This window comes from Arachis stenosperma, chromosome 9 (genome assembly GCF_014773155.1).
Source record: "Arachis stenosperma cultivar V10309 chromosome 9, arast.V10309.gnm1.PFL2, whole genome shotgun sequence".
Classification (NCBI taxonomy): Eukaryota; Viridiplantae; Streptophyta; class Magnoliopsida; order Fabales; family Fabaceae; genus Arachis; species Arachis stenosperma.
Genome location: NC_080385.1, coordinates 55,870,405 through 55,884,989, shown reverse-complemented (window position 1 = coordinate 55,884,989; position 14,585 = coordinate 55,870,405). Strand labels below are relative to the sequence as shown.

Here is a 14,585-nt window from a genome sequence, read left to right as displayed (position 1 = left end):
GCCTCCATGCACTCCTTGCTTAGATCAAACTCAATGTCCTTTTGCAACAATCGAGATAGTGGCAATGCTACCTTACTAAAGTCCTTGATAAATCTCCAGTAAAATTCTGCATATCCAAGGAACGAATGGACTTCCCTCTCGGAGGAGGGGTAAGGCAAGCTAGATATAACATTGATCTTTGCGGAATCTATGGAAATACCATCTTTGGAAACAATATGTCCTAAAACAATGCCTTGCCTAACTATAAAATGACACTTTTCCAAATTTAAGACAAGGTTTGATTTAGTACATCTTTCCAAAACTTTTTCAAGGTTATCCAAACAATGATCAAAAGAATCACCATATACACTGAAGTCATCCATGAAAACTTCCATACATTACTCTAGAAAATCTGTAAATATGCTCATCATGCACCTTTGGAAAGTTGCTGGTGCATTGCATAAGCCGAATGCCATACGCTTATAGGCATAAGTTCCAAAGGGGCAAGTAAAAGTTGTTTTTTCTTGGTCCTCTAGAGCAATATTTATTTTGAAGTACCCCGAATAGCCATCTAGAAAACAATAATGAGATTTACCGGATAGTCGATCAAGCATTTAATCGATAAACGATAGTGAAAAATGATCCTTTCTAGTGGCCATGTTCAACCTTTGGTAGTCAATGCACACCCTCCAAGAATTTTGCACTCTTGTTGTTATAAGCTTCCCGCTCTCATTCTTGATCGTGGTCACCCCGGACTTCTTTGGCACAACTTGAACGGGACTCACCCATTCACTATCCGAAATGGAGTAGATGATGTCCGCTTCTAATAACCGGGTGACATCTTTTTTCATAACCTCTAGAATGGTAGGATTTAGTCGCCTTTGAGGTTGTCGAACGGGTCTAGCTCCTTCCTCTAGGAATATTCGGTGCTCGCATACTTGGGGGATTATTCCCACTAGATCCGCCAAGCTCCACCCTATTGCCCTTTTATTCTTTCTCAAAACACATAGCAACTTTTCTTCTTGTGGAGCAGTGAGTTCCCTTACAAAAATTACTGGGAACTTGTGGGCTTCATCAAGGTATGAGTACTTTAGGTGGGGCGGTAGTGGCTTCAAAAATTCTAACTTTTAGTCTTGACTTGACACTTGAACTTCCGGAGGATCTGGATGGGGTAGTGTGTTCACTTCACTTGGGTCTTCACTTATTTCTTCAATCATATGCTTCTCATCTAACTTTGCATAATGCACTTCGGCCACAATGTTGTCAATTAGGTCACACCGAAATATGGAATGGTTCTCTGGTGGGTGCTTCTTGGCTTCTTCTAGGCTAAAACTCACGACTCTCCCATCTATCTCAAATGAGTAGGTTTCCGAATGGGCATCCAACTTGAATCTATAGGTCCTCAAAGGTGGCCTCCCAAGTAGGATAGATGATGTCCTCTCGGATTCACTTGATGGCATCTCAAGGACATAAAAATCAATTGGAAACACCAACCCTTTTATATTTACTAACACATCCTCCGCAACACCCGTCACGGTTATTATGCTCTTATCCGCTAAGACAAACCTAGCCGCCGACCGCCTCAACAGTGGTAGCTTCAATAAATGGTAAACGGAAAGAGGCATAATACTAATGCATGCACCGAGATCACATATACAATCATGGAATTGAACTCCATCTATGGTACAAGTAACCATGCATGGGCGCGGATCATCACACTTCTTGGGCAATGCTCCCATCAAAGCCGAAATAGAACTCGCCAATGGAATAGTTTCTAACTCATGAATTTTATCTTTGTTCATACATAAATCCTTGAAAAACTTTGCATTCTTAGGTACTTGATGGATAGCATCAAAGAGAGGAATAGTTACCTCAACTTTCTTGAACATCTCTACCATTTTGGGGTCAAGTTCTACACGCTTCCTAGCTTTCCTTGCTAATGTTGGAAATGGGATTGTTCAGCAATTTCTTCTTCCAAGGCCTTCTCATCTTTGGAGACTTCATTTGTTGGTTGAGATATTTCATCTTCAACTACCACTTGTGCATCTTCTTCCTCTTCAACTTCTTCTATCTTAATTCCCTCCTCATCTTGAGTGACTATTATAGGACTTGGTTTCTTTTGCTTCTTCTCGTGTAATTGTGTTTAGATCTCAAGGTGATGGCATTGATACCACCATTGGGATTGGGTAGAGGTTGTGAAGAAACAGCACTAGAACTTGAGGCTTGAGGAGTGGAGGTGGAAGGTGGTTCTATGCGTGCAAGAAAAGCTTGTAGTGTAGATGTGAGACTGGTAAGACCGGAGGCAAGTGTAGTTTGAAGTTCTTTTTGGCCTTGGAGAATGGTTTGGAGTGTATCGTCTTGATTGGGAGAAGTGGAAGGGTATATGATTTGAGGGGCTTGTGGTTGATTGGGTTGAGGTGGTTGTCTTTGGTGTGGGGGTTGGTAGGTTTGGTAATTTCTTCCTTGGTTTTGTTGAGGATATGGTTGATTTTGTGAGTATCGGTTTTGTGAGTTGTTGTTGTTCCATCTTTGATTGCCTCCATTGTTCCCTACCTCCTTGTTGATATTTGTCCCTCCATTGGTTGGAATTGTCTTTCCAACCTTGATTATAATTGTTACCCACTTGATTGTAGTTATCTCCTAGTTGGGGATACCCTTGATTGAAATTACCGCCTCGTTGGTAGTATCCTTGATTCAAACAGTTATAAAAGTTGTGGGTGGCTGCCAAGGTGTTATCTTCTTGAAGGCTGGGACATTCGTCCGTATAGTGGGAATAGCAAGAACAAATGCCACACACTTTTTGGGGGACCAATTGTTGACTATGTTGTTGAGGAGGTGGTGGAGGTTGATGTTGTTGTTGAGGTTGTTGTTGACCAAGTTGGAGTTGCTTTAGAATGTTTGTCATCTCACCCAAGGATTTAGCAAGAGCAGCGGTCTCACTACTAGTGGAAACTTCGTTTACGGCCTTTGGGCGATTGATTATCCGTCTAGCATGTTGAGTAGATTCGGCCAAGTCAGTAATGAGTTGCCATGCCTCCTCCGTCGTCCTATACTTTGACAAAGAACCGTTGCTTGAAGCATCCAATAAATTCTTGTCTTGTTCTCTTATTCCTTGGCACACACAGCTAAGCAACACTTGAGTATCAATCATGTGGTTGGGACATGAGTCAAGGAGTTTGTGAAACCGCTCCCAATACTCATATTGAGTCTCCATTTCACCTTGTACATTGTATGAGATCTCTTTTCTTAACTTGTCCGTCATTTCCACGGGTAAGAATTTATCTAGAAATTCTCTTATAAGCAAGTCCCAACTGGTAACAACATCACTAGGCAAAGTGTAAAACCACTCTTTGGCTCTTCTCTCAAGAGAGAATGGGAAGGCAAACAACCATATAGCAACTTCATCCGATCCTTCCCGCCTAGTTGTTGAGCATACACCATGAAAGTCCTTGAGGTGTCTAATAGGATCTTGTGCGGGAAGTCTGTGAAACTTTGGTAGGAGATGAATCAATTCAGTCTTGAGTTCAAAATTCGCATTCAAGTTTGGATGAAGCACATGAAGAGGTTGTAGAACAAAGTCTGGTGCACCCACTTCCTTGAGAGTAACCCTCCTTGGAGCGGCAATAGTGTCGGCACCTATATCAAAAGAGGAACTATTAGTAGTATCAAAGGAAGAATAGCTAGTGCCTTCTTCGAGTGACGGTTCGGAGTCCACTTCAGATATGGTTGGTGAATTGGTAAAAACCTTTTCACCCCCCTCAAAGGCTAACCACCTTTGAGCTTGCCTTATGTGAAGCAAAGTTCTTTCGATTTCCGGATCAAATGGAGCTAAGCTCGGATTCGGTAGTGAACGCGTCATACAATGAATGGAATATACAGCTGGTGCACGAAATTGTGATCATCAATGGCGCCATCAACATGGTACGCTCAATTGCAATCTCAACTCTTTATCACAACTTCGCACAACTAACCAACAAGTGCACTGGGTCGTCCAAGTAATAAACCTTACGCGAGTAAGGGTCGATCCCACGGAGATTGTTGGTATGAAGCAAGCTATGGTCATCTTGTAAATCTCAGTCAGGCAGATTCAAATGGTTATAGAGGATTAATGATTAAAAGATAAATAAAACATAAAATTAAGATAGAGATACTTATGTAATCATTGGTGAGAATTTCAGATAAGCGTATGGAGATGCTTTGTCCCTTCCGTCTCTCTGCTTTCCTACTGTCTTCATCCAATCCTTCTTACTCCTTTCCATGGCAAGCTGTATGTTGGGCATCACCGTTGTCAATGGCTACAGTCCCGTCCTCTCAGTGAAAATGTTCAACGCGCTCTGTCAGAGCACGACTATTCATCTGTCGGTTCTCGATCATGTCGGAATAGAATCCAGTGATTCTTTTGCATCTGTCACTAACGCCCCACAATCGCGAGTTTGAAGCTCATCACAGTCATTCAATCCCTGAATCCTACTCAGAATACCACAGACAAGGTTTAGACCTTCCGGATTCTCTTGAATGGCCGCCAATGGATTCTAGCTTATACCACGAAGATTCTGATTAAGGAATCCAAGAGATATCCACTCAATCTAAGGTAGAACGGAGGTGGTTGTCAGGTACACGTTCATAGGTGAGAATGATGATGAGTGTCACAGATCATCACATTCATCAAGTTGAGGAACAAGTGATATCTTAGAACAAGAATAAGCTGAATTGAATAGAAGAACAATAGTAATTGCATTAATACTCGAGGTACAGCAGAGCTCCACAGCTTAATCTATGGTGTGTAGAAACTCTACCGTTGAAAATACATAAGAACAAGGTCTAGGCATTGCCGTGAGGCCAGCCCCCAAAACGTGATCTAAGATAGTATAAAACTCTCCAAGATGAGAATACAATAGTAAAAGGTACTATATGTAGAGAACTAGTAGCTTAGGGTTTACAAAAATGAGTAAATGACATAAAAATCCACTTCCGGGTCCACTTGGTGTGTGCTTGGGCTGAGCATTGAAGCTTTCATGTGTAGAGACTTTTCTTGGAGTTAAACGCCAGCTTTTGTGCCAGTTTGGGCGTTTAACTCCCATTCTTGTGCCAGTTCCGGCGTTAAACGCCAGAATTCTTGAGCTGAATTAGAATGCCTGTTTGGGCCATCAAATCTCAGGCAAAGTATGGACTATTATACATTGTTGGAAAGCCCACGATGTCTACTTTTCAACGCAATTGAGAGCACGCTAATTAAGCTTCTGTAGCTCCAGAAAATCTACTTCGAGTGCAGGGAGGTCAGAATCCAACAGCATCTGCAGTCCTTTTCAGACTCTGAATAAGATTTTTGCTCAGGTCCCTCAATTTCAGCCAGAAAATACCTGAAATCACAGAAAAACACACAAACTCATAGTAAAGTCCAGAAAAGTGAATTTTAACTAAAAACTAATAAAAATATAATAAAAACTAACTAAAACATACTAAAAACATACTAAAAACAATGCCAAAAAGCGTATAAATTATCCGCTCATCACAACACCAAACTTAAATTGTTGCTTGTCCCCAAGCAACTGACAATCAAATAAGATAAAAAGAAGAGAATATGCAATGAATTCCAAAAACATCTATGAAGATCAGTATTAATTAGATGAGCGGGGCTTTTAGCTTTTTGCCTCTGAACAGTTTTGGCATCTCACTCTATCCTTTGATATTCAGAATGATTGGCTTCTATAGGAACTCAGAATCCAGATAATGTTATTGATTCTCCTAGTTAAGTATGATGATTCTTGAACTCAGCTACTCTATGAGTCTTGGCCGTGGCCCAAAGCACTCTGTCTTCCAGTATTACCACCGGATACATACATGCCACAGACACATAATTGGGTGAACCTTTTCAAATTGTGACTCAGCTTTGCTAGAGTCCCCAATTAGAGGTGTCCAGGGTTCTTAAGCACACTCTTTTTGCCTTGGATCACGACTTTATTATTTTTTTCTTTTTTTTTTATTTTCGTTTTTTTCGTTTTTTTTGTATTCACTGCTTTTTCTTGCTTCAAGAATCATTTTTATGATTTTTCAGATCCTCAGTAACATGTCTCCTTTTTTCATCATTCTTTCAAGAGCCAACATTCATGAACAACAAATTCAAAAGACATATGCACTGTTCAAGCATACATTCAGAAGTCAAAGTATTGCCACCACATTAAAATAATTAATCTGTAATAAAATTCAAAATTTATGCAATTCTTCTCTTTTTCAATTAAGAACATTTTTCATTTAAGAAAGGTGATGGATTCATAGGACATTCATAACTTTAAGGCATAGACACTAAGACACTAATGATCATGTAATAAGACACAAACATAGATAAACATAAGCATAAAAATTCGAAAAACAGGAGAATAAAGAACAAGGAAATTAAAGAACGGGTCCACCTTAGTGATGGCGGCTTGTTCTTCCTCTTGAAGATCTTATGGAGTGCTTGAGCTCCTCAATGTCTCTTCCTTGCCTTTGTTGCTCCTCTCTCATGATTCTTTGATCTTCGCTAATTTCATGGAGGAGGATGGAATGTTCTTGGTGCTCCACCCTTAGTTGTCCTAGGGAGGTGTTGATTTGCTCCCAATAGTTTTGTGGAGGAAAGTGCATCCCTTGAGGCATCTCAGGGATTTCATGATGAGTGGGATCTCTCGTTTGCTCCATCCTTTTCTTAGTGATGGGCTTGTCCTCTGGTGCACGAAATTGTGATCATCAATGGCGCCATCAACATGGTACGCTCAATTGTAATCTCAACTCTTTATCACAACTTCACACAACTAACCAGCAAGTGCACTGGGTCATCCAAGTAATAAACCTTACGCGAGTAAGGGTCGATCCCACAGAGATTGTTGGTATGAAGCAAGCTATGGTCACCTTGTAAATCTTAGTCAGGCAGATTCAAATGGTCATGAATGATTTATGAATAAAACATAAAACAAGGATAGAGATACTTATGTAATTCATTGGTGAGAATTTCAGATAAGCGTATGGAGATGCTTTGTCCCTTCCATCTCTCTGCTTTCCTACTGTCTTCATCCTATCCTTCTTACTCCTTTCCATGGCTAGCTGTATGTTGGGCATCACCGTTGTCAGTGGCTACAGTCCCGTCCTCTCAGTGAAAATGCTCAACACACCCTGTCACGGCACGGCTAATCATCTGTCAGTTCTCAATCAGGTTGGAATAGAATCTAGTGATTCTTTTGCGTCTGTCACTAACGCCCAGCCTTCAGGAGTTTGAAGCTCGTCACAGTCATTCAATCCTTGAATCCTACTCAGAATACCACAGACAAGGTTTAGACCTTCCGGATTCTCTTGAATACCGCCATCAATTCTAGCTTATACCACGAAGATTCCGATTAAGGGATCCAAGAGATATCCACTCAATCTAAGGTAGAACGGAGGTGGTTGTCAGGCACACGTTCATAGGTGAGAATGATGATGAGTGTCACAGATCATCATATTCATCAAGTTGAGGAACAAGTGATATCTTAGAACAAGAACAAGCTGAATTGAATAGAAGAACAATAGTAATTGCATTAATACTCGAGGTGCAGCAGAGCTCCACACCTTAATCTATGGTGTGTAGAAACTCCACCATTAAAAATACATAAGAACAAGGTCTAGGGCATGGCCGTCAGGCCAGCCTCCAATGATCTAAGAACTAAGCGTCCAAAGATGATCCTAAGATCGAAAATGATCAAAAGATTCAAAGATCTAAGGATATCAAATACAATAGCAAAAGGTCCTATTTGTAGAGAACTAGTAGCCTAGGGTTTACAGAAATGAGTAAATGACATAAAAATCCACTTCCGGGCCCACTTGGTGTGTGCTTGGGCTGAGCATTGAAGCTTTCATGTGTAGAGACTTTTCTTGGAGTTAAACGCCAGCTTTTGTGCCAGTTTGGGCGTTTAACTCCCATTCTTGTGCCAGTTCCGGTGTTTAACGCCGGGCAGTTTTGAGCTGATTTGGAACGCCAGTTTGGGCCATCAAATCTCGGGCAAAGTATGGACTATTATACATTGCTGGAAAGCCCAAAATGTCTACTTTCCAACGCCGTTCAGAGCGCGTCAATTGGGCTTCTGTAGCTCCAGAAAATCCACTTCGAGTGCAGGGAGGTCAGAATCCAACAGCATCTGCAGTCCTTTTCAGCCTCTAAATCAGATTTTTGCTCAGGACCCTCAATTTCAGCCAGAAAATACCTGAAATCACAGAAAAACACACAAACTCATAGTAAAGTCCAGAAAAGTGAATTTTAACTAAAAACTAATAAAAATATACTAAAAACTAACTAAAATATACTAAAAACATACTAAAAACAATGCCAAAAAGCGTATAAATTATCCGCTCATCACAACACCAAACTTAAATTGTTGCTTGTCCCCAAGCAACTGAAAATCAAATAAGATAAAGAGAAGAGAATATGCAATGAATTCCAAAAATATCTATGAAGATCAGTATTAATTAGATGAGCAGGGTTTTTAGCTTTTTGCCTCTAAATAGTTTTGGCATCTCACTCTATCCTTTGAAATTCAGAATGATTGGCTTCTATAGGAACTCAGAATCCAGATAGTGTTATTAATTCTCCTAGTTAAGTATGATGATTCTTGAACACAGCTACTTTATGAGTCTTGGCCGTGGCCCAAAGCACTCTGTCTTCCAGTATTACCACCGGTTACATACTGCCACAGACACATAATTGGGTGAACCTTTTCAGATTGTGACTCAGCTTTGCTAGAGTCCCCAATTAGAGGTGTCCAGGGTTCTTAAGCACACTCTTTTTGCCTTGGATCACAACTTTATTATTTTTTTTCTTTTTCTTTTTCTTTTTCTTTTTCTTTTTCTCTTTCTTCTTCTTTTTTTCGTTTGTCTCTTTTTTTTTGAATATTCACTGCTTTTTCTTGCTTCAAGAATCATTTTTATGTTTTTCAGATCCTCAGTAACATGTCTCCTTTTTCATCATTCTTTCAAGAGCCAACCATTCATGAACAACAAATTCAAAAGACATATGCACTGTTCAAGCATACATTCAGAAAACAAAAGTATTGCCACCACATCAAAATAATTAATCTGTTATAAAATTTAAAATTCATGCAATTCTTCTCTTTTTCAATTAAGAACATTTTTTATTTAAGAAAGGTGATGGATTCATAGGACATTCAAAACTTTAAGGCATAGACACTAAGACACTAATGATCATAAGACACAAACATGGATAAACATAAGCATAAAATTCGAAAAACAAGAAAATAAAGAATAAGGAAATTAAAGAACGGGTCCACCTTAGTGATGGCGGCTTGTTCTTCCTCTTGAAGATCTTATGGAGTGCTTGAGCTCCTCAATGTCTCTTCCTTGCCTTTGTTGCTCCTCTCTCATGATTCTTTGATCTTCTCTAATTTCATGGAGGAGGATGGAATGTTCTTGGTGCTCCACCCTTAGTTGTCCCATGTTGGAACTCAATTCTCCTAGGAAGGTGTTGATTTGCTCCCAATAATTTTGTGGAGGAAAGTGCATCCCTTGAGGTATCTCAGGGATTTCATGATGAGTGGGATCTTATGTTTGCTCCATCCTTTTCTTAGTGATGGGCTTGTCCTCATCAATGGGGATGTCTCCCTCTATGTCAATTCCAATTGAATAATAGAGGTGACAAATGAGATGAGGAAAGGCTAACCTTGCCAAGGTAGAGGACTTGTCCGCCACCTTATAAAGTTCTTGCACTATAACCTCATGAACTTCTACTTCCTCTCCAATCATGATGTTATGAATCATGATGGCCCGATCTATAGTAACTTCGGACCGGTTGCTAGTGGGAATGATTGAGCGTTGGATAAACTCCAACCATCCCCTAGCCACGGGCTTGAGGTCATGCCTTCTTAATTGAACCGGCTTCTCTCTTGAATCTCTCTTCCATTGAGCGCCCTTTTCACAAATGTCTATGAGGACTTGGTCCAACCTTTGATCAAAGTTGACCCTTCTAGTGTAAGGGTGTTCATCTCCTTGCATCATGGGCAAGTTGAATGTCAACCTTACATTTTTCGGACTAAAATCTAAGCATTTCCCCCGAACCATTGTAAGCCAATTCTTTGGGTTCGGGTTCACACTTTGATCATGGCTTTTGGTGATCCATGCATTGGCATAGAACTCTTGAACCATTAAAATTTCGACTTGTTGAATGGGGTTGGTAAGAACTTCCCAACCTCTTCTTCGAATCTCATGTCGGATCTCCAGATATTCACTCTTTTTGAGTTTGAAAGGGACCTCGGGGATCACCTTCTTCAAGGCCACAACTTCATAGAAGTGGTCTTGAAGCACCCTTGAGATGAATCTCTCCATCTCCCATGACTCGGAGGTGAAAGCTTTTGCCTTCCCTTTCCTCTTTCTAGAGGTTTCTCCGGCCTTGGATGCCATAAATGGTTATGGAAAAACAAAAAGCAATGCTTTTACCACACCAAACTTAAAATGTTTGCTCGTCCTCGATCAAAAGAAGAAAGAAGGGAGTAGAAGAAGAAGAAATAGTGGAGATGGAGATGGCTTTATGGTTCGGCCAAAGGGGGAGAAGTAGTGTTTAGGGTGTCTGAAATTGAAGGAGTGAAGATGGGTTTATATAGGGGTGGAGAGAGGGGTAGGGTTCGGCTATGGGAGGGTGGGTTTGGAAGGGAAAGTGGTTTGAATTTGAATGGTGAGGTAGGTAGGGTTTTATGAAGGATGGATGTGAGTGGTGAAGAGAAAGATGGGATTTGATAGGTGAAGGGTTTTTGGGGAAGAGGTGTTGAGGTGATTGGTGAATGGGTGAAAAAGAGAGAGAGTGGTGGGGTAGGTGAGGATCCTGTGGGGTCCACAGATCCTGAGGTGTCAAGGAAAAGTCATCCGTACACCAAGTGGCGAGCAAAAATGCTCTCTGTGCCAATTCTGGCGTTAAACGCCGAGCTGGTGCCCATTTCTGGCGTTTAACACTAACTTCTTGCCCTTTCTTGGCGTTTAACGCCAGTCTGGTGCCCCTTTCTAGCGTTAAACGCCCAGAATGGTGCCAGACTAGGCGTTAAACACCCATTTGCTGCCCTTACTGGCGTTTAAACACCAGTAAGATCTTCCTCCAGGGTGTGCTATTTTTCTTCCTGTTTTTCATTCTGTTTTTGCTTTTTCAATTGATTTGTGACTTCCCATGATCATCAACCTACAGAAAACATGAAATAACAAAGGAAAATAGATTAAACATAACATTGGGTTGCCTCCCAACAAGCGCTTCTTTAATGTCAGTAGCTTGACAGTGGGCTCTCATGGAGCCTCACAAATGCTCAGAGCAATGTTGGAACCTCCCAACACCAAACTTAGAGTTTGAATGTGGGGGTTCAACACCAAACTTAGAAGTTGGTTGTGGCCTCCCAACACTAAACTTAGAGTTTGACTGTGGGGGCTCTGTTTGACTCTGTTTTGAGAGAAGCTCTTCATACTTACTGTTCATGGTAACAGAGGGATATCCTTGAGCCTTAAACACAAAGGATTCTTCATTCACTTGAATGATCAATTCACCTCTATCAACATCAATCACAGCCTTTGCTGTGGCTAGGAAGGGTCTGCCAAGGATGATGGATTCATCCATGTACTTCCCAGTATCTAGGACTATGAAATCAGCAGGGATGTAATGGTCTTCAATCTTTACCAGAACATCCTCTACAAGTCCATAAGCTTGTTTTCTTGAATTGTCTGCCATCTCTAGTGAGATTCTTGCAGCTTGCACCTCAAAGATCCCTAGCTTCTCCCTTACAGAGAGAGGCATGAGGTTTATGCTTGACCCTAGGTCACACAGAGCCTTCTTAAAGGTCATGGTGCCTATGGTACAAGGTATTGAAAACTTCCCAGGATCTTGTCTCTTTTGAGGTAATTTCTGCCTAGACAAGTCATCCAGTTCTTTGGTGAGCAAAGGGGGTTCATCCTCCCAAGTCTCATTACCAAATAACTTGTCATTTAGCTTCATGATTGCTCCAAGGTATTTAGCAACTTGCTCTTCAGTGACATACTCATCCTCTTCAGAGGAAGAATACTCATCAGAGCTCATGAAAGGCAGAAGTAAATCCAATGGAATCTCTATGGTCTCAGTGTGAGCCTCAGATTCCCATGGTTCCTCATTAGGGAACTCATTGGAGGCCAATAGATGTCCATTGAGGTCTTCCTCAGTGGCGTTCACTGTCTCTTCCTCCTCTCCAAATTCAGCCATGTTGATGGCCTTGCACTCTCCTTTTGAATTTTCTTCTGTATTGCTTGGAAGAGTACTAGGAGGGAGTTCAGTAACTCTCTTACTCAGCTGTCCCACTTGTGCCTCCAAATTCCTAATGGAGGACCTTGTTTCAGTCATGAAACTTTTAGTGGTTTTGATTAGATCATAGACCATGGTTGCTAAGTCAGAGTGGTTCTGCTTAGAATTCTCTGTCTGTTGCTGAGAAGATGATGGAAAAGGCTTGCCATTGCTAAACCTGTTTCTTCCACCATTATTGTTGTTGAAACCTTATTGAGGTCTTTGTTGATCCTTCAATGAGAGATTTGGATGATTTCTCCATGAAGAATTATAGGTGTTTCCGTAGGGTTCTCCCATGTAATTCACCTCTTCTATTGAAGGGTTCTCAGGATCATAAGCTTCTTCTTCAAATGAAGCATTCTTAGTACTGCCTGGTGCAGCTTGCATTCCAGATAGACTTTGAGAAATCATATTGACTTGCTGAGTCAATATTTTGTTCTGAGCCAATATGGCATTCAGAGTATCAATCTCAAGAACTCCTTTCTTCTGATTCGTCCCATTGTTCACAGGATTCCTTTCAGATGTGTACATGATTTGGTTATTTGCAACCATTTCAATTAGTTCTTGAGCTTCTGCAGGCATCTTCTTCAGATGAAGAGATCCTCCAGCAGAGCTATCCAAAGATATCTTGGACAGTTCAGACAGACCATCATAGAAGATACCTATGATGCTCTATTCAGAAAGCATGTCAGAAGGACACTTTCTGATTAATTGTTTGTATCTTTCCCAAGCTTCATAGAGGGATTCTCCTTCCTTCTGTCTGAAGGTTTGGACTTCCACTCTAAGCTTACTCAATTTTTGAGGTGGAAAGAACTTTGCCAAGAAGGCATTGACTAGCTTTTCCCAAGAGTTCAGGCTTTCTTTAGGTTGTGAGTCCAACCATATCCTAGCTCTGTCTCTTACAGCAAAAGGGAATAGCATAAGTCTGTAGACCTCAGGGTCAACCCCATTAGTCTTGACAGTGTCACAGATTTGCAAGAATTCAGCTAAAAACTGATGAGGATCTTCCAATGGAAGTCCATGGAACTTGCAATTCTGTTGCATTAGAGAAACTAATTGAGGCTTAAGCTCAAAGTTGTTTGCTCCAATAGCAGGGATAGAGATGCTTCTCCCATAGAAGTCGGGAGTAGGTGCAGTAAAGTCACCCAGCACCTTCCTTGCATTGTTGGCATTGTTGTTGTTTTCGGTTGCCATGGGTTCTTCTTCTTTGAAGATTTCTGTTAGGTCCTCTACAGAGAGTTGTGCCTTAGCTTCTCTTAGCTTTCGCTTCAAGGTCCTTTCAGGTTCAGGGTCAGCCTCAACAAGAATGCTTTTGTCTTTGCTCCTGCTCATATGAAAGAGAAGAGAACAAGAAAATATGGAATCCTCTATGTCACAGTATAGAGATTCCTTGAGGTGTCAGAGGAAAAGAAAAATAGAAGGAAGAAGTAGAAAAATTCGAACTTATGAAAAGAGATGGGGTTCGAATTGTTCATTGAGGAATAGTGTTAGTCCATAAATAGAAGGATGTGAGAAGAGGGGAAGAAGTTTTTGAAAATAAATTAAAAAGATTTTAAAAACATTATGAAAAACCATAATTGATTTTCGAAAACTAAGAGTGGAAAAGAAATCAAGTGATTTTTGAAAAAGATTTTGAAATTATAAATCAAAAAGATATGATTGAAAACTATTTTGAAAAAGATATGATTAAGAAGATATGATTGAAAAGTTATGGTTTTAAAAAGATGTGATTGAGAAGATATAATTTGAAAAACAAATTAAAAAGATTTGATTTTAAAAATTAATGACTTGGCTAACAAGAAAATATATGATTCAATCATTAAACCTTTCTCAACAGAAAAGGCAACATACTTGAAATGTTGAATCAAATCATTAATTGATAGCAAGTATTTTTGAAAATGGAAAGAAATTGATTTTGAAAAAGATTTGATTGAAAAGATATGATTTGAAAAAGATTTGATTTTGAAAAAAAATTTGAAAGCTTGAAAAAAATTGAAAAAAAAACAAAATCTTCCCTCTTGTGCCATCCTGGCGTTAAACGCCCAAAACACTACCCTTTTGGGCGTTAAACGCCCAGCCAGGCACCCTGGCTGGCATTTAAACGCCAGTTTTCCTTCTTCATTGGGTATTTTGAACGCCCAGCTTTTTCTATGTAATTCCTCTGCTGTATGTTCTGAATCTTCAATTCTCTGTATTATTGACTTGAAAAGACACAGATAAAAAATTTTTGGATTTTTTAATAATCAAAATGTAACTAAAATCAAATAACAATGCATGCAAGACACCAAACTTAGAAGTTTGTATA

General features: G+C 40.2%; 1 non-coding gene and 1 pseudogene across 1 annotated transcript; one reads left to right on the top strand and one right to left on the bottom strand.

The window, feature by feature from the left end:
- LOC130949535 (guanosine deaminase-like) overlaps positions 1 to 14,585 on the bottom strand; it is an 82,257-nt pseudogene that overhangs the window by 28,422 nt on the left and 39,250 nt on the right.
- LOC130953484 (small nucleolar RNA R71) lies at positions 12,962 to 13,069 on the top strand. Its single transcript, XR_009075654.1, has one exon. It is a non-coding gene; the product is annotated as a small nucleolar RNA R71 (small nucleolar RNA).